The following is a 22,237-nucleotide window of genomic DNA, read 5'->3' as shown; positions in this document are numbered from 1 at the left end:
ATCTACAGATAGCTGATGAACATCACAAAAGTCTGGAAATTTCAGGTATTTCTAGTTCACAAAAATTATTGAAGGAAACAAGCATTTTAGTTGGAACGTAGTTTGTGTGTAGGACATGTAGACAAATGTACCGATAAAATAGCTATAAAGAATACTGGTTCCCTCCACCTGTGTGATTATTTTACAGATTCAACTTCAAAACCCATACATGTCCCGTAATTAATTAAAGCACTCTGAAAAGTTTCTGTTTGTATTTGCTATGTTTAGATTGAAAGTGCTTCAATAAACCACCTGAAGATTATCCTCATGACTGTATATGCATGTGCTCCTACAACTTGTAATAAACTGATGTTCTTTATGAGAGGATTTAAAGCTGCTTTGATCATTGTTTTGATGTCCACTTGAAGTGGGAGAAAACTTGAAGTGGTACAGGGCATAGATTCTTGCCACATTGGGTATGGTGGGGACAGTGTAGAAACAAGGAGATAGTAAACCTGGATTCAACACCTTGGCTGATAGAGCCTCTCTTGTTGGTTTAGAAAGTGCTTCAACAAACCATGGCTGGAACTTGGTCCGAAAGTTGCTGACAGTTTGGCATATGTCACTTGTATATGGCCAAATGGAATATGTTGTTTGTATGTGACTTCTGTCAGGACTGGGGCCGTAGGGTAGCCTAGTGGTTAAAGCATTTGCTCATCACACGAAGACCTGGGTTCAATTCCCCGCATGGGTAAAATGTGTGAAGCCCATTTCTGGTGTCTCCCGGCATGATATTGCTGAAATATTGCTAAAAGCGGCGTAAAGCTAAACTCACTCACTCACTCGCTCTCTCAAGACTGATGATTCAGACGACCCTTGAAGAAGACAACAGGCAACACTGAGCATCTCTCCTTTTCATCTATTTTCCATGCAGAGATTTGCAGTTGAATGTAACTGTTTGCGTTAACACAAAAACGTACGCACAATATTTGCCACCTGTGTGTTCTGCACGCAAAGCATTTTGTGTTCTGGGTAGTTATATTTTTAAATTACATCCTTAATTCTCATGATACTGAAATGTAACATTGTCAGTTTTGTCATGGTGAAGTTACCAAAACTTCCCCAGATGGCGTGCAATAATCTGACCTGTATATGACCATATATGTCTCGAATTCATATCCATATATAGTTATTTGACGATCAGAGATTACGTTCTCGAGTCACGTGTTGTGAGCCACACCTCCCTGTTACCGTAACGTTTGTTATTGAAGCAAATGAACATTCCAGTGTTATGATGAAAGTATGATAGCTTTGGAAGTGCATACTCGGACCTTCATTTGAAGTCGCACCCTGGCAGGCGTGGACTGAAGGATTGTTGTCTGCCCATAGCTGCCTGATACATGTTTAATATTGCATGCTGGGGGATTGATTCTCACTCACTCTCTCTCTCACTCACTGTAATTTATTCAATCTCGATAAGGAAAGTCCATTTATTTTAATGGCATATTCAGTAAAGTGTATCATTTATTAAGAACCTCATTAAAAGCACAACATTTAGAACCCTTGTTTGGAAGGTAGTCCCTACAGTGGGTATATGATTGGCAGCAATTTGTCCATGTTACCTTAGCAACCCAAGTGACCAAGAGAATGAACAAGAGCAGCAGGCATACTGAGACAACTGTAGTCTTTGTTCTTCCATTCCTCAACAAAATGTCAGAAAAAATGACTGGCTGAAATTGCCCCCCAATTACCCCAATACTGATGGCCTTCTGGTGGTGTTCAAGTCCCTAGCTGCTCTGGAACCAATAGTTACATGTCTTTAATGGAGTTGTCAGCTATTTGGACGTATTACTTGGCTCTTTCATGCCTACACCGCTGTTTGATGTTGGGTAGCCATCTTGATTCATCACTGTGGAATTCAAGATGGTAGATAACATATGGTTTGGAACATATATATTGTGACATCAATTATTCCACTCTTGCTTAATCATCAGTATTAGATATGTAGTGGTATGCTGGAATATGTTCAGTTGAATATAGATTCAAATGCATCATTTGCTTACATACTTTATCTGATAAACATGTGTATTATACATAGCAGTAACAGATGAATTCTTATTTAATTGGTGTGTGTATTCAGAGAATTATTTCACATCACCAAGAATTTAAATCTTTGCTTAGAAAACGATCACAAAAGGCATATCAAGTCATTTTTAAAACTCCGCAATTCATGCTTGTTGTAAGAGGTGACTAACAGGATCGGGTTGTCAGGTTTCCTGACATGGTTGATACACATCATTGTATCCCATTTGAGTAGATTGATGCACATGATGTCAATCACTGGATTGCCTGGTCCAGACTATTATTTACAGACTGAGGTCATATAGCTGGCTTATTACTGAATGTGACCTGTAACAACATGAACAAGTTTTACAATTTTAGGAAAGGAGAGAATTAAAAACTGAAATGAGCTGAAAATCTTATAACTGTAAAGGTTTGTGTTTGCGACATCTGTACTGAAGAATATATAACTGTTTCATTGTTGACTAAAACCTTCACAGAGACTAACTTAAACTTTGCAAAAGATAACATTGAAACTGAAATGTAATCACAATACCCAGAAACCATTTGGGGAGTGTTTTTAGCTACAGTATAACACCTTGATGTTTCTAAAAGTGTTCTGTATATCTAGCTGTTGTATTGATTTGATTGTGTGCATCACTGCGTAAAGGACTGTGACAACCAAGGCAGTGCTCACATGTATTACTGACAGCTCTGTGGCACACCTCGCAGCTCCTCTAGTGTTTCAGGTTGTCATGGCGCATATACGTCAGCTGTGTTAAGTTCCCTGCGTCACAGCTTTACACTTCCTGAATTGACAATCCCTGACAATCCATGACAATCCATGACAATCACTTTAGGTTCATGGTGCCATTGACAACGACATAGGAACCAACAGTAAGGCAGATTCCGAGCTTTTATATGAAGTCATGTTTTCAATATTTCAGAGAAGAATTTTGTATATCTTCAAACAATGTAGACCCTTCATGGTTCTATTTATTGCTTTTAACCATTTTAACCTAGTTGTAAAGTGTCTCTGAAATGTTCACTGATGCATTGCTTGTGAGCACTGAATACCATGGTTGGTTGCAGTGAAGGGGTTGGTTGGTATACCATGGGTGGTTGACTGTCATGGACAGTGTACCGTTCCACAAACGGATCTTAACTAAGATCAATCTTAGCAAGTTACACCAATTTTACAATCGTCTTAGCTAAAAGTTACACCTGTTCCACTAACGATCTTAGACCATTTCTTCAGATGCGTCCAGTGGAAATCTGAAAAACACACCAACATTTAGTCACAATCATTCTATTTCCAAACAGTCTTAAGCAAATATCAAAAAGTGTTGTTGTTGTTTTTAAATATATATTTACAGTTGCTCAAAATGGTATATATTTTTAACATATTACAAATATTTTTCACCAGACTCTAATTATATTATTCAAAATAATTTCTTTACACTGATGGCAGATTACTTTAAATTATTTTTGTAATATGAAGTGTCTATGCCAAGTAACACAACATGTATTAGAAATTAAAACACACAAAATTGGCTTCTAAATCACCATTCATAACCAAATATAATATTCTGAAATGTTTTACATTTCCCATTACTTATAATAATCAACATATCATAGGAATGATAGAAAACGTATCTTACTGTAAAGTGAAGCTATTTCCACGTTAGGTGAATAGCTAAACGTTTTTGGCACAGTCATTTTTTGGTTTACAATCAGTAGTTATTCCAAAACTGAATAAAAAACGATAGAAAGAAAATAAAAAATATCCATAAACGTGCCTGTAGCAATTATCTCCCTTTTTATGACCCTTTGAATATATTTTGCTGTCTGTGTAATCTAAGCAAAACAAACTGAATCTTCAAGCTGACCTACAAGCCCTCGTGAACTTTGACACCATTCCATCACTGATAACTTAACTATTAAAAAAAAGTCATAACGGTTGTTGTTGTTTTAAAGAATGCGTTAGATATTGGTTGTGTGTTAACATAGATATGTAGAACATATTGCACAAAGCCCAAATTAACTTTCGACTTTCCGTTTGAGAGATGTACATTGTATATAAAATGAACACTGCTATATCTTATATCGTCTTTCCGTCATTCTCCTCAAAACTGTTGCTTACCACGTCACCTATGTTCGGTAATGTCGTATTCCCCGAACATCAAAACAATTTCAATATATCTTCACTCAAAACAATTTCAATATTACTGTTATTTACTTACGCTCATGCTTATGTCCACTGGAATTCAACTTGAGATGTATCCATCGAATTAAATCTTGTCTATTCCTTTATCATGAGTTCTTGACATATCCATCAGCGGGATTATCCTCGAAATCGTCATTGCTAATATATTAGGGATATTCTTAGCTTGAATCGTTGTAGTCTATTGCCAGTGTTGACAAGAGTTGTGTTTCGCCTCTCACTGGTTTTCTTGGCGCTACCTCACACGTAATCTCGATGACAAGTAGCAACTATGGCATCCGGTCGTGCCGGAAGCGGTTGGCGTGTCTCCGTCGTGATCGTACTATTTACATTCGGGCTGGTCCCGAATGAAGTGAGAGTTGGAAGTTGAAACATATTTTTGAGAAAGAAAAATTAATTAGTGCACTAATTAGGGATGTATTATAATTGTGTAAAGCTGTATGATTAGTGCTATCCGTTGAATAAGATGGCCATGGCCGGTTGCAATCAGTCGAGAGGTACTTCATAACAAGTGGATCAACAGTGGATAATTTCTCAGCTTATTAACAAATAAAGGCAAAAATTACAATATCTGACTGTCATGGACAGTGTACCGTGGATCCGTGGAAGAAAGTTTTTTGCAATATCCCGGCAATAATTTAAATTTCATTAATCTACGGATCTTAACTGAACAGGAAGTGAGATCAATCTTAGCATACTTATAACAAGTATGGGCCGCGTTTGCCGTAGCGCGGGAGAAATTCAATGAAATAAGGCGATTTTGACATTGTACTTTCCAAATTTTATTTTTTGGAGTAAAGATGAAAAAGAAGAGAATTAAAATCGTCTTATTGCTACGCAGAAAGTTACACCTGTTCTTCACTATTGTTTTGTTGTTGCTGTTTGTTTTGGAAAAAACAACAATCTTAGGACCACGAGAGGCGGGGATCGTGTAGCTGGTGCCGATGTTACTATCCAATCCTAGCTAAGATCGAGACTGTTTCGTGTGAGAGATAGAAAAGTGCGAGTCACGAGTTACCTCCCTTTGCATACATCGAGCAGCGATGGAAGTTGTTTTGGAAACAACTGTAAACGCGGAAAAGAAACCATGAGCGAGAAAGAGCAATTTTGATCCTGAGGAAATATCCATTTTGGTTGACGAAGGGGTTATGTAATATGTGGCTGAACCTTGTCGATCAGCATGAACAAGGCGTAACAAGGCATCCTAAACCTCGCCACAAGCACATCATCTCATAATCGATGTATCTAGAATCAGTGAGCGATCTTGAAAAACACGCTCACGGTGTAATGCTCTCTCTTCTTCTTCTTCTTCACATAGAATAATGAAAGTCGCCATTTTGGTTTCTCTACGATTGATTTTAGCAATCCTAAGTTGGTCATGAGCACTTAGACTTTGGATCTTAACTTTATGATTGACTTGGGTAAAACCGGTTAGTGGTTATGGGTTAGGGGTTTACGATTGGCGTAGGGCTAAGATCAGTTAGTGGAACGGGACCCTGAACACTAAATACTGTCGTTGGTGTCAGTGAAGGGGTTGACTGTGATGGACAGAGCACTAAATACTGTGGTTGGTGTCAGTGAAGGGGTTGACTGTGATGGACAGAGCACTAAATACTGTGGTTGGTGTCAGTGAAGGGGTTGACTGTGATGGACAGAGCACTAAATACTGTGGTTGGTGTCAGTGTGGGGTTGACTGTGATGGACAGATGGACACTAAATACTGTGGTTGGTGTCAGTGAAGGGTTGACTGTGATGGACAGAACACTAAATACTGTGGTTGGTGTCAGTGAAGGGGTTGACTGTGATGGACAGAACACTAAATACTGTGGTTGGTGTCAGTGAAGGGGTTGACTGTGATGGACAGAACACTAAATACTGTGGTTGGTGTCAGTGAAGGGGTTGACTGTGATGGACAGAGCACTAAATACTGTGGTTGGTGTCAGTGAAGGGGTTGACTGTGATGGACAGATCACTAAATACTGTGGTTCAGGTGTCAGTGAAGGGGTTGACTGTGATGGACAGAGCACTAAATACTGTGGTTGGTGTCAGTGAAGGGTTGACTGTGATGGACAGAGCACTAAATACTGTGGTTCAGGTGTCAGTGAAGGGGTTGACTGTGATGGACAGAGCACTAAATACTGTGGTTTCAGGTGTCAGTGTTGACTGTGATGGAAGGGTTGTCAGTGAAGGGGTTGACTGATGGACAGAGCACTAAATACTGTGGTTGGTGTCAGTGAAGGGGTTGGGTGGCCAAGGTTGTTTTGTCAGATGTAATGAATGCACACTCACACACCTAACCAAGGCTGGTGAAAATGAAACTTGCAGAATTTCAGCCCAGAAGTGACTTCAAAAGAAGCAGTGTTAGCATTTGAATGGTACAGGCCTTGGATACACAGAATATCAATTTCAAGTCATGCATGTTCATCTTTGCAGTAAAACGTTGCTGCTGTTTAGTTTTGTCAGATTTGGCATGCCACAACTTGTTGTCAATAGCTGAAGTAATCTCTAATATCAGACCTTGAGAGGCCTGGACAATAGGCATCATTAAGGTCAGGAGCATATCACATGAGAAACCTTTCGGAAAAAAGTCTTCACCTTTGAACATTTTCACTAGTCTTTGAATGGATGTGTTTATATCTCTTAATATTTGGAATTGGAAGATATATGCTCTGTGCTGGATGTTTAGTCACTGCTAGATATATGCTCTGTGCTGGATGTTTGGTCACTGCTAGATATATGCTCAGTGCTGGATGTTTAGTCACTGCTAGATATATGCTCAGTGCTGGATGTTTAGTCACTGCTAGATATATGCTCAGTGCTGGATGTTTGGTCACTGCTAAATATATGCTCAGTGCTGGATGTTTAGTCACTGCTAGATATATGCTCAGTGCTGGATGTTTGGTCACTGCTAGATATATGCTCAGTGCTGGATGTTTGGTCACTGCTAGATATATGCTCAGTGCTGGATGTTTGTTTGGTCACTGCTAGATATATGCTCAGTGCTGGATGTTTAGTCACTGCTAGATATATGCTCAGTGCTGGATGTTTGGTCACTGCTAGATATATGCTCAGTGCTGGATGTTTAGTCACTGCTAGATATATGCTCAGTGCTGGATGTTTAGTCACTGCTCTAGATATATGCTGAGTGCTGGATGTTTGGTCACTGCTAGATATATGCTCAGTGCTGGATGTTTGGTCACTGCTAGATATATGCTCAGTGCTGGATGTTTAGTCACTGCTAGATATATGCTCAGTGCTGGATGTTTGGTCACTGCTAGATATATGCTCAGTGCTGGATGTTTGGTCACTGCTAGATCTATGCTCAGTGCTGGATGTTTAGTCACTGCTAGATATATGCTCAGTGCTGTGTGTTTAGTCACTGCTAGATATATGCTCTGTGCTGGATGTTTGGTCACTGCTAGATATATGCTCAGTGCTGGATGTTTGGTCACTGCTAGATATATGCTCAGTGCTGGATGTTTAGTCACTGCTAGATATATGCTCAGTGCTGGATGTTTGGTCACTGCTAGATATATGCTCAGTGCTGGATGTTTAGTCACTGCTAGATATATGCTCAGTGCTGGATGTTTGGTCACTGCTAGATATATGCTCAGTGCTGGATGTTTGGTCACTGCTAGATATATGCTCAGTGCTGGATGTTTAGTCACTGCTAGATATATGCTCAGTGCTGGATGTTTAGTCACTGCTAGATATATGCTGAGTGCTGGATGTTTAGTCACTGCTAGATATATGCTGAGTGCTGGATGTTTGGTCACTGCTAGATATATGCTGAGTGCTGGATGTTTAGTCACTGCTAGATATATGCTCAGTGCTGGATGTTTAGTCACTGCTAGATATATGCTCAGTGCTGGATGTTTAGTCACTGCTAGATATAGATGCTATGCTCTAGATATAGTGCTGGATGTTTAGTCACTGCTAGATATATGCTCAGTGCTGGATGTTTAGTCACTGCTAGATATATGCTGAGTGCTGGATGTTTAGTCACTGCTAGATATATGCTCAGTGCTGGATGTTTAGTCACTGCTAGATATATGCTGAGTGCTGGATGTTTAGTCACTGCTAGATATATGCTTAGTGCTGGATGTTTGTCACTGCTAGATATATGCTCAGTGCTGGATGTTTAGTCACTGCTAGATATATGCTTAGTGCTGGATGTTTGTCACCTCTAGATATATGCTCAGTGCTGGATGTTTGTCATCTCTAGATATATGCTCAGTGCTGGATGTTTGTCACCTCTAGATATATGCTTAGTGATGGATGTTTGTCACCTCTAGATATATGCTCAGTGCTGGATGTTTGTCACCTCTAGATATATGCTTAGTGATGGACATTTGTCAGCTCTAGATATATGCTTAGTGCTGGATGTTTGTGCACTGCTAGATATATTGTCAGTGCTGGATGTTTGTCACCTCTAGATATATGCTTAGTGATGGATGTTTGTTCACTGCTGGATATATTGTCAGTGCTGGATGTTTGGTCACTGCTAGATATATGCTCAGTGCTGGATGTTTGTCACTGCTAGATATATACTCAGTGCTGGATGTTTGTCACTGCTAGATATATGCTTAGTGCTGGATGTTTGGTCACTGCTAGATATATGCTCAGTGCTGGATGTTTAGTCACTGCTAGATATATGCTCAGTGCTGGATGTTTAGTCACTGCTAGATATATGCTCAGTGCTGGATGTTTAGTCACTGCTAGATATATGCTCAGTGCTGGATGTTTAGTCACCTCTAGATATATGCTGAGTGCTGGATGTTTGGTCACTGTTAGATATATGCTGAGTGCTGGATGTTTGGTCACTGCTAGATATATGCTCAGTGCTGGATGTTTAGTCACTGCTAGATATATGCTCAATTGTGGATGTCACTGCTAGATATATGCTCAGTGCTGGATGTTTGGCGGTGCTAGATTGTTTGGTCACTGCTAGATTCCCCACATGGGCACAATGTGTTGCTGGTGTCCCCCCTGTGATATGCTGGATGTTGCTGGTCACTGATAACTATATAGTCAGGCAGTCTAGATATATGCTCAGTGATGGATGTTTAGTCACTGCTAGATATATGCTCAGTGCTGGATGTTTGTAGATATATGCTCAGTGCTGCTAGATATATGCTGAGTGCTGGATGTTTGGACACCTGCTAGATATATGATCAGTGATGGATGTTTGTCTCCTCTAGATGCTTAGTTATGGATGTTTGCTAGATATATGCTCTGTGCTGGATGTTTTGGTCACTGCTAGATATATGCTCAGTGCTGGATGTTTAGTCACTGCTAGATCTATGCTCAGTGCTGGATGTTTAGTCACTGCTAGATATATGCTCAGTGCTGGATGTTTGGTCACTGCTAGATCTATGCTCAGTGCTGGATGCTTAGACACTGCTAGATATATGCTCAGTGCTGGATGTTTGGTTACTGTTAGATATATGCTCACACTCAGGTGTAATGACCAAATGTTTTAACCATGAGACCTCGACCACCACTCTTTATATTTGGTTATGGAACGCATGCACACATTTCAGTGTTCTTCACATCATCATCTTCGATGTCTACATGACAGCTCACCTAATACTTTATTTGACACTTGTAGCTTGTTACTAAATTATGAAGCTGTTATACATGCTTCTTGGTTTCTTTCAGTATATGATTTGATGATACCTTGATGCTTAACTGTTGCAAGGATGTCATTAATTTTTCAATGATTTCCAACAGGATGAATTACTGTTCGCGGCAACAAAAAAGCCTCCCTTTGTTGAATGACATAAAAAATATTGAGTTATTCTCAGTGTGTATTAATTGTTAATAGGTCTGTTTTGTTATACTTAGGCCTTGTCAGGATCACATTGTTACAATCATAAAGGGTAGCAAGAGCTTGTGTAAAAACATTAGTGAGAAATTAAAAATGATCATTTGATTGTAGTTGATAGTGATTTGTCATAAATGAAAATGCAACTGTTTCTATTCTAATTACAGTGAATTGACACATCATTGTTGTCCCAGGTAAATCACATTGTTCTCCTTGTGTAGACACATGTTGTTCCAGGAGAATCACATTGTGGCCATGTGTTACACATGTGTTCCAGGAGACACATGTTGTTCTATGTTGTTCCAGGAGAATCACATTGTTGCCATGTGTAGACACATGTTGTTCCAGGAGAATCACATTGTTGCCATGTGTAGACACATGTTGTTCCAGGAGAATCACACTGTTGCCATGTGTAGACACATGTTGTTCCAGGAGAATCACATTGTTGCCATGTGTAGACACATGTTGTTCCAGGTAAATCACATTGTTGCCATGTGTACACATGTTGTTGCCATGTGTTGCCAGACACATGTTGTTCCAAGAAAATCACACAGATATATGTTGCCATACATGTAGACACACATGTTGTTCCAGGTAAATCACATTGTTGCCATGTGTAGACACATGTTGTTCCAGGAAAATCACATTGTTGCCATGTGTAGACACATGTTGTTCCAGGAAAATCACATTGTTGCCATGTGTAGACACATGTTGTTCCAGGTTGTTCCAGTAAATCACATTGTTGCCATGTGTAGACACATGTTGTTCCAAGAAATCACATTGTTGCCATGTGTGTAGACACATGTTGTTCCAGGTAAATCACATTGTTGCCATGTGTCCAGATAATCACACATGTTGTTCCAAATAGAAATCACATTGTTGCCATGTGTAGACACATGTTGTTCCAGGAGAAATCACATTGTTGCCATGTGTAGTACACACATGTTGTTCCAGTTGTTTCCAAAATCACACATGTGTGTTGCCATCACATTGTTGCCATGTGTAGACACATGTTGTTCCAGTTTGACCACTTGCCACAGTTTGACACTCTTACAGAAACCAGCCACCTGCCACAGTTTGCCACAGTTTGACACATCTTACAGAAACCAGCCATTTGACTACTTGCCACAGTTTTGCCACATGACACTCTTACAGAAAAGCCAGTTTGACCATTTGCCACAATTTGACTTACACTTGCCACAGTTTGTTTTGCCACAGTTTGACACTCTTACAGAAACCAGCCAATTTGACCACTTGCCACAGTTTGACACTCTTACAGAAACCAGCCAAGTTTGACCACTTGCCAGTTTGTTTGACACTCTTACAGAAACCAGCCAATTTGACCACTTGCCACAGTTTGACACTCTTACAGAAACCAGCCAGTTTGACCACTTGCCACAGTTTTGACACTCTTACAGAAACCAGCCAGTTTGACCACTTGCCACAGTTTGACACTCTTACAGAAACCAGCCAATTTGACCACTTGCCACAGTTTGACACTTCTTACAGAAACCAGCCAATTTGACTACTTGCCACAGTTTGACACTCTTACAGAAACCAGCCAGTTTGACCACTTGCCACAGTTTGACACTCTTACAGAAACCAGCCAATTTGACCACTTGCCACAGTTTGACATTCTTACAGAAACCAGCCAGTTTGACCACTTGCCACAGTTTGACACTCTTACAGAAACCAGCCAGTTTGACCACTTGCCACAGTTTGACACTCTTACAGAAACCAGCCAGTTTGACCACTTGCCACAGTTTGACACTCTTACAGAAACCAGCCAGTTTGCCAGTTTGACCACTACAGCCACAGTTTGACCACTTGCCTTTTACAGAAACCAGCCAGTTTGACCACTTGCCACAGTTTGACACTCTTACAGAAACCAGCCAGTTTGACCACTTGCCACAGTTTGACACTCTTACAGAAACCAGCCAGTTTGACCACTTGCCACAGTTTGACACTCTTACAGAAACCAGCCAGTTTGACCACTTGCCACAGTTTGACACTCTTACAGAAACCAGCCAATTTGACCACTTGCCACAGTTTGACACTCTTACAGAAACCAGCCAGTTTGACCACTTGCCACAGTTTGACACTCTTACAGAAACCAGCCAGTTTGACCACTTGCCACAGTTTGACCACTTGCCACAATTTGACACTCTTACAGAAACCAGCCAATTTGACCACTTGCACACAGTTTGACACAGTTTCTTACAGAAACCAGCCAGTTTGACCACTTGCCACAGTTTGACACTCTTACAGAAACCAGCCAATTTGACCACTTGCCACAGTTTGACACTCTTACAGAAACCAGCCAGTTTGACCACTTGCCACAGTTTGACACTCTTACAGAAACCAGCCAATTTGACCACTTGCCACAGTTTGACACTCTTACAGAAACCAGCCCAGTTTGACCACTTGCCACAGTTTGACACTCTTACAGAAACCCATTTGACCACTTGCCACAGTTTGACTCTTACAGAAACCAGCCAGTTTGACCACTTGCCACAATTTGACACTCTTACAGAAACCAGCCAGTTTGACCACTTGCCACAATTTGACACTCTTACAGAAACCAGCCAATTTGACTTCATATTTTGCCACAGTTTGATGACACCTCTTACAGAAACCAGCCAGTTTGACCACTTGCCAATAAAGTTTTGACACTCTTACAGAAACCATCCAAGCTGAAGCTGCCTGGACTGTGTGTGTCACCAGTAGCTCTGTCCGTCTGTCCATGTGTCCTCACATCTCTTCCCTCTCCGACCCTCACATGCTCTATGATTTATTGATCCTCTGCTGCTACAGCAGGGTCATGTGATTGATAATTTCCTGGTGATCTGATTGGCTAGCTTGGCACATCATATTTAATTCATTCAGCAGCTCTGAGAACGAGTAGCAACACTCTGGGAGCAGGTATATGCTTGGACATCGCGTTGTTTATACTAGAGGTGATCTGGATACAGCTCCTCCCTGGCAGGTAGGCTTAATTCCACCCTTCTCATCCCATCCCTTAATCTTCTTCGTCAAGCCACCCACCAGCTGGGCCATCCTCACACAAATATTGGACACTGTCTGTGATGTCACGATGATGCCTTGTTTACATATTATATGTATGTATATTAAATGTAGTCTGCCTAGCTGTGTAGGCAGGAGAAAACCGCCACTGTGGTATATATGTGTTACACTCCATGGGGTCAGTGTTGGAGCTACACGAGGTGTTTTATTCCAATGAAGACTGAATCAGACATACAGTTTGTTTATATGCAGATCAGATGACTCAGTCCATTCCACCACAGGTTCCTCTTTCTTTGATAGTCAAGACAATATTTTTCCATGTTACATTTTATGATTATTCATTCTAATGCTCTATCAGATATTTTTGCTTGGCATAATTATTCACTTCCTCATAAAGATGCATTTGATGTCAGCATGGTTGTCATGCTTACATGATACAAACAGACCATCTGTAAGTATGTGTCGTTCATTCGGATATTTACACAACTTATTTCTCTCTCCAGATTGGTCAGTGTTTGGTTCATGGTGAATATGTGTAGTTATATGACTTAATAAGCACATACCTATATATTATTGTAGTGTATGTAATATAGTTGAATTTTCATCTCCAATATATCATGATGTGATATGGAACTAGTACAAAGTGTAGATCATAATTACCTACGGAAAATAACATCCTGCTAAACTAGAAGGTTTCCAGAAAATTGGGTTGTGGTTTAGCTGTGTGGTTGAAGTGTTTGGTTGTCATGCCAAATATCCTAGTTTGTTTATTCTCGTGGGAACAAGATGTGAAGCCCATTCTTATTATCTCTTGCTGTAGTATAGCTGGAACATTTCACTCACTCACTCAGTCTTCATATTGCATGTGATGTTAGAACAGACAGGGTTTGTATGCTGTGCAGTCAGGAGTTGGAGATTAATGTTTGCCTCATCAACTTGATGTATCTTTATGTGCATCTCGACAATTTTTAAAATATAAATAGTTGTTTTGAGTATAATATTTTCTGAACAATTTGTAGGTGAGAAGTATGCCTAACAACTCCACCAGAAAAAATATCATGCGGTATGTCTACTGACTACATGCACAGTTGTAGATCTTGTGTACCTTTCGGTCTGATTAATGTCCCCTCTCAAATCACCAATCCTCATTAATATTATACATGGATAGGTGAGAAGACATGCATAGAAAGATGGTATTGAGATGAGCGCTTCCATCCAAGATTGTGGCAAGGGATACCTGTTGCCACTGCTAATCATGTTGATTACACTAACATCAGGCCAGTGCTGACCAGTTATGGATGGTAATACTTGGTGTCCTCCCATTGGTCGTCCAGCCCTTCTATCCTATGGGATAAATAAATGTATGCTATGGTTGATTGCATCAAGACCTGTGTTAAGTGATATTAAGTGAATTAAATAAGACTGATATTGTTGAAGCCTTGCTTATTATGAATGTAGCTGAGTTTAGAGTCATCCAATAGATGAAACCCTTACATAGTCATCTTGCAGATGGGGTGAACCTCTTTAGTCATGAGGATATTGTGTCTCATGATATAGCTCTTATATGACATCAACCCCAGACTGGAAGGATATAGCTCTTATATGACATCAACCCCAGACTGGAAGGATATAGCTCTTATATGACATCAACCCCAGACTGGCAGGATATAGCTCTTATATGACATCAACCCCAGACTGGCAGGATATAGCTCTTATATGACATCAACCCCAGACTGGCAGGATATAGCTCTTATATGACATCAACCCCAGACTGGCAGGATATAGCTCTTATATGACATCAACCCCAGACTGGCATGAAATATCTCTTGTAGGACACAAGCCCAAGACTGGTAGGATATACCTGTTATAGGACATAAACCCCATATAGTAAATCCTGGTTTGATTCTCCCAGTGGCCCACCTGAGAAATGCCCCCTGTGCTGTTCCCTCACACCATCTGTCAGTGTAGTGTGGCAAACTGAATCTAATAAGGTTGATGGAGAAGGTTGAGGAGGATCGACCAGACTCGGATCAATGTCTCCATAGTTATGTTAAACAAAGTTCCATATTGATAATAAAACAATCTCAGAATGAGGGTATGGTACATGCACACGCGACTTTGTTGACATTGATTTTGATGTTTTTGAAGTGGTTATCTGTCTACCCTGTTAAACAAACAGAATGTCGGATTATGGAATTGATTATTAATAGAAGTTACGTTGAGAGTTCACTTTATGTTTAAGACTCCTGTGCCTGAAGTTCTGATCGCAGAATGTGACGAGAGCGATGAATGTGAATTTAACACTGTGACGTTAGTACATGTATCAGCAATATATTGTCACATTGATGTCTGTTATCTTGTAATGCTTGTGAGGAGCCTGAACAGTCATTCTGTGATATAATTTTGGAGGTAGGGACTAGCTCTTTCACATGATTTGGTATCAGTGCCTTTTGATGGTGGTTCATAAACATGGTCATGGTTTTGTCGGAATCATACAAAGTTCTCTGCCTTGAGCAGAGCTTTCTTAAGGTTATGGAAAGGGCTTTGTCAGTTATATCTGTAGGGAATAGCCATTTGTTGTATCGAAAAGTTACAGCCTCTGCAGAAATTGCAATGGTTGTGAATACAGAGTCATTTTCTTGAGGACATTTTCGTGTGTTGCTTGTTGTCCTGTGCTTTTTGTAGGCTGTAACCACGGTCTAATTTGTATCAGTTGGTCAACTGGGCTGCTGAGTCCAAGAGGGTCTCCAAACCCATGTTGACCAGGTTGATGGTTTGTCAGCAAGGACCACTGCGACCTCCAGACCAAACCTGTGTTGGCCAGGCTGATGGTGTGTCAACAAGGACCACTGCTAAGTCTGGTCCAAGAGCACCTCCAGACCAAACCTGTGTTGGCCAGGCTGATTGTGTGTCAACAAGGACCACTGCTAAGTCTGGTCCAAGAGCACCTCTAGACCAAACCTGTGTTGGCCGGGCTGATGGTGTGTCAGCAAGGACCACTGTGACCTCCAGACCAAACCTGTGTTGGCCAGGCTGATTGTGTGTCAACAAGGACCACTGCTAAGTCTGGTCCAAGAGCACCTCCAGACCAAACCTGTGTTGGCCAGGCTGATGGTGTGTCAACAAGGACTACTGCTAAGTCTGGTCCAAGAGCACCTCCAGACCAAACCTGTGTTGGCCAGGCTGATGGTGTGTCAACAAGGACTACTGCTAAGTCTGGTCCAAGAGCACTTCCAGACCAAACCTGTGTTGGCCAGGCTGATGGTGTGTCAGCAAGGACCACTGCTAAGTCTGGTCCATCCAGACCAAACCTGTGTTGGCCAGGCTATTGTGTTCAGCAAGGAACTGCTAAGTCTGGTGCACCTCCAGACCAAATTGGGCCAGGCTGATGGTGTGTCAACAAGGACTACTGCTAAGTCTGGTCCAAGAGCACCTCCAGACCAAACCTGTGTTGGCCAGGCTGATTGTGTGTCAACAAGGACTACTGCTAAGTCTGGTCCAAGAGCACCTCCAGACCAAACCTGTGTTGGCCAGGCTGATGGTGTGTCAACAAGGACTACTGCTAAGTCTGGTCCAAGAGCACCTCCAGACCAAACCTGTGTTGGGCAGGCTGATGGTGTGTCAGCAAGGACCACTGTGACCTCTAGACCAAACCTGTGTTGGCCAGGCTGATGGTGTGTCAGCAAGGACCACTGCGACCTGCAGACCAAACCTGTGTTGGCCAGGCTGATTGTGTGTCAACAAGGACCACTGCTATGTCTGGTCCAAGAGGACCTCCAGACCAAACCTGTGTTATAAACCAACTGTATTATATTTAGAAAATAAATGTTAATTTTGTGTGCCATTTAATGGTAAGAATGCTCACTTTGTTATTTCTTCAGAGAATTACTGTTTTTATAGTCACTCTTAATATTAGCTTCATCTTCAGGGTTTCGATCTTCAGAACTTACACACCGAGTACCTGAAGTCAGGTGAGTCAAGGCCTGTGTTTGCTTCCTGACAGCAGCCTGGCATGTATTGTGTTTCAAACACTGATGATAGAACCCCAACAAGATGGCCATACTGCTACCATTCACTGTATGGTCCAGGATGTATGCCCTTCATACCGGCTACTTATAGAAAGTTAGTAAATCTACCAGTGATTGTGGCAGACTTCCTCTACAAATTACTTATATGACTAAAGTTAATTAAATACTGGCGTCACCTATTGTATCTGCCTTATGATAGACTGCCAAAGCATTGTTATATTATGCTCAAGTCCTTAGATGATGCTGGCTGCACTACTTGGGCAACTTGTGTCAGAAATATTATATTTAAGTTCATTTTTGGCTTGCATGGATCAGTCCGGATGTTGGCAATGTTAACTATTTCATATCTTTATTTAAGCAGAGACTTTCGGATAATCTTAATGTTGGTTCACTTCAATTGAAAATTACAATAAATGTTTCTATTACTCTCAATTTAAAACACTTTTAAATGTAGAAAGATATTCCTTTACATCTCAGATCTGCACTGTCCAAAATTAGATGTGGTAATGTTAATTTAGCAGTTGAACCTGGAAGATACAATAAAGTTAATTACAATGAAAGATTGTTTATTTTGTAAATCAAATGACAAAAATGTTATTGAAGATGAATTTCATGTACTCTCCAAGTGTGAACGTTTTTCTGATTTAAGATTAAGATATATTCAGAAATATTTGCTTGATTTTGATCCAAATGCCAATTTTATCAACATTGTGAAGTCAAATAATGACTGTGTCATTAAAGATTTTAGTATCTTTCTGTATCATGTATTTCAGCAAATTAGAAATGTTCCTCTTAGCAGCATGTGCACTCAACTATCAATATCATATGCAAATAACTGTATGATGGGCCTGTGGCCGTTTACTGAATAAACTTGTCTGTCTGTCCATCTGTCTATAGCAGAGTATGGTGTTAAATACAAACAGTGAGATTATACCTTCTTATTCACACTGTACATCATATGTCCACTGCTAGCATTTCCATTACATAGGCTCACTTCATCACCAACACATTGACATATCTGCTAAATCTCACATTCTCCAAAATATTAACCTTAATATGAGTTTGATGGCGGACACATTCATCCACTGACTACTTCTTCCGAGGACAGATCTACATTGGTGTCCAGTATCTCATGTCTGCGTAATTCTTGTGCCCTTGGCGACATTCAGTTCCAATATGGCAGGGGGAGTCTTGCTGAGAGTAATCACTAGTCATTGATTTCACTGAGGTTCCCTCCTATTAGGGACATCTAAAAGCTGGAATTGTCATTACAATGTGGTTAGAAACACAATGTAGTACATTATCTTGTAATCCAAGACATGCTGGCAATCACTCTGTGTAAGTGTTGTTCACACAAAACTGAAGATGACAAGCCACAGGGTTTGATTAGAAGAGTTCTTGTGTGCTGTTTCAAATTGCTGAACCATGGTGATGATATGGTGATAGGCATAAAACAGTACTAAGTCATTACCATATGACAGTAAACAGTACACCTGTAACACACTGATAATGAATCAGTACCACACTGCGCCTGTAAGGATGGCATGCTCACACACTCATTACTAACTGATCAAATCAGTACACCTGTACACACCTGTAAGGATGTAAAACAATACTCACACACTCATTACTAACTGATCATGAATCAGTACACCTGTACACACCTGTAAGGATGTAAAACAATACTCACACACTCATTACTAACTGATCATGAATCAGTACACCTGTACACACCTGTAAGGATATAGAACATATGACACACACTCATTACTAACTGATCATGAATCAGTACACCTGTACACACCTGTAAGGATGTAAAACAATACTCACACACTCATTACTAACTGATCATGAAACAGTACGCCTGTACACACCTGTAAGGATATAGAACAATGCTCACACACTCATTACTAACTGATCATGAAACAGTACACCTGTATACACCTGTAAGGATATAGAACAATGCTCACACACTCATTACTAACTGATCATGAATCAGTACACCTGTACACACCTGTAAGGATATAAAACAATGCTCACACACTCATTACTAACTGATCATGAATCAGTACACCTGTACACACCTGTAAGGATATAGAACCATGCTCACACACTCATTACTAACTGATCATGAAACAGTACACCTGTATACACCTGTAAGGATATAGAACAATGCTCACACACTCATTACTAACTGATCATGAAACAGTACACCTGTATACACCTGTAAGGATATAGAACAATGCTCACACACTCATTACTAACTGATCATGAAACAGTACACCTGTACACACCTGTAAGGATATAGAACAATGCTCACACACTCATTACTAACTGATCATGAATCAGTACACCTGTACACACCTGTAAGGATATAGAACAATGCTCACACACTCATTACTAACTGATCATGAATCAGTACACCTGTACACACCTGTAAGGATATAAAACAATGCTCACACACTCATTACTAACTGATCATGAATCAGTACACCTGTACACACCTGTAAGGATGTAAACAATCCTCACACTCATTACTAACTGATCATGAATCAGTACACCTGTACACACCTGTAAGGATATAGAACATATGACACACTCATTACTACCTGACCATAAAGCAGGACATTGGGTTTAACGTCGTGCTTGAGAATATTTCGCTCATATGACGACGTGCATGCATGTGTATGTGTATGTGCGGCTGCTTGAACTAGCCCAGACTTAAGCTGGTTTTATAGTGCTAGCCCACCGAGATACCATGCCGCAGTGAAGCATGAATACTCCACTCAGACACATTATACTGACTCCGAGCCGACCAGTCCTTGTTGTACCCATTAATGCCAAGAGCCAGGCAGGGACCAACAAGTACCATAGTTTTAACGTCTTTTGGTATGACGCGGTCGGGGGTCGAACCCGCGACCTTCCGCTCTCCGGGCGGACGCTCTAACCACTTCACCATGGAGGCGGTCGCAGGACACTTGAACACACCTGTAGGGAGATATAAACAATGCACTATTTCAGTGTTCTTCACATTGTTTGAACGTAATTCTTCCAGTCTTGGCTGTGTGTGTTTTGTAACAGTATTTCTATTGGACATGAATCTTGTTAAGTTCTGTGTGGTATGTAATATGTATTGATGCATCACTGTGTTATGGTGTGGGAGCATGTCTAGTCACAAGAAGTTGTCAGAAACCAGTATCTGTGCTTTTGAACCGCACATTTATCCAGCTTATCTTTTTGCGGTTTTCTGCAACATATCAACGCACATGGGTTTCACCAAAGGGATAAAATGTCTGATGTTGGTTTTACCATCCGACAAGCTGACACTGTGATGTATCAGAAAAGTATTGTGCGGTATGGTGTATATACTCACTCATTCACTCACTGTCATGGTGATAGGCATAAAACAGTACTAAGTCATTACCATATGACAGTAAACAGTACACCTGTACACACCTGTAAGGATATAGAACAATGCTCACACACTCATTACTAACTGATCATGAAACAGTACACCTGTACACGTCTGTAAGGATGTAAAACAATGCTCACACACTCATAACTAACTGATCATGAATCAGTACACCTGTACACACCTGTAAGGATGTAAAACAATGCTCACACACTCATTACTAACTGATCATGAATCAGTACACCTGTACACACCTGTAAGGATATAGAACCATGCTCACACACTCATAACTAACTGATCATGAATCGGTACACCTGTACACACCTGTAAGGATATAGAACAATGCTCACACACTCATTACTAACTGATCATGAATCAGTACACCTGTACACGCCTGTAAGGATGTAAAACAATACTCACACACTCATAAATAACTGATCATGAATCAGTACACCTGTACACACCTGTAAGGATGTAAAACAATGCTCACACACTCATAACTAACTGATCATGAATCAGTACACCTGTACACACCTGTAAGGATGTAAAACAATACTCACACACTCATTACTAACTGATCATGAATCAGTACACCTGTATACACCAGTAAGGATGTAAAACAATGCTCACACACTCATTACTAACTGATCATGAATCAGTACACCTGTACACACCTGTAAGGATGTAAAACAATACTCACACACTCATAACTAACTGATCATGAATCAGTACACCTGTACACACCTGTAAGGATGTAAAACAATACTCACACACTCATTACTAACTGATCATGAATCAGTACACCTGTATACACCAGTAAGGATGTAAAACAATGCTCACACACTCATTACTAACTGATCATGTCATGGTGAATTCTTACCTGAGACTGAAGTAGCTGATACCATTGATTGTGCAAGGGATGGAATGAGCATTGACATTATTGTAAAAACAAACCAGAAGACAGAATTGCTTTGATAGCCTTCAAAAACCATATAATCCCTTGTAATTTATTCATTGAATATAACCTTAATCAATTTCTGTTGTGTGGGAAGTTTATGATGAAATGTTTCAACATAGAAGACAAATGTTTGTTGAGTTATTGTTGTGACAGTTTACTTAATGTGTTGACATTTTGAGTCTGTGTTATTTGTGTGTTGTAAGTGTTTTATCATTCCAGTTCAGATATCATCTGATCAGTGATCTGTAATGCCTCGTTTTCTGTTTTGGACAGTTCTGTTGGTTATTATCTTTGACATTAACAACAGTAGATCTACCACCATGCTTGAAACAGTAGATCTACCACCACGTTTGAAACAGTAGATCTACCACCATGTTTGAAACAGTAGATCTACCACCACACTTGGAACAGTAAATCTACCACCATGCTTGAAACAGTAGATCTACCACCACGCTTGGAAACAGTAGATCTACCACCATGTTTGAAACAGTAGATCTACCACCACGCTTGAAACAGTAGATCTACCACCATGCTTGAAACAGTAGATCTACCACCATGTTTGAAACAATAAATCTACCACCATGCTTTGAAACAGTAAATCTACCACCATGCTTGAAACAGTAAATCTACCACCACGCTTAGAAACAGTAGATCTACCACCACGCTTAGAAACAGTAAATCTACTACCATGCTTGAAACAGTAAATCTACCACCACGCTTGAAA

The 22,237-nt window shown here is 40.4% G+C and overlaps 1 protein-coding gene across 2 annotated transcripts in view; it reads left to right on the top strand.

The window, feature by feature from the left end:
• Positions 1 to 12,976: 12,976 nt before the first annotated feature.
• Positions 12,977 to 22,237, top strand: part of LOC124272790 (neurocalcin homolog) — an 86,282-nt gene continuing 77,021 nt past the window's right edge. Inside the window, exon 1 of one of the 2 annotated variants that reach the window (XM_046707993.1) lies at positions 12,977 to 13,077. The gene's annotated coding sequence lies outside the window, so the exon portion shown is untranslated. The remainder of the gene's footprint in view (positions 13,078 to 22,237) is intronic. The other variant, XM_046707996.1, reaches the window with a different exon arrangement.

Source organism: Haliotis rubra, unplaced genomic scaffold (genome assembly GCF_003918875.1).
Source record: "Haliotis rubra isolate DU_JTF1 unplaced genomic scaffold, ASM391887v1 Scf173, whole genome shotgun sequence".
NCBI classification, from domain to species: domain Eukaryota; kingdom Metazoa; phylum Mollusca; class Gastropoda; order Lepetellida; family Haliotidae; genus Haliotis; species Haliotis rubra.
The sequence above is the reverse complement of the archived record's forward strand: the minus strand, read 5'-3'. Positions and strand labels throughout refer to the sequence as shown.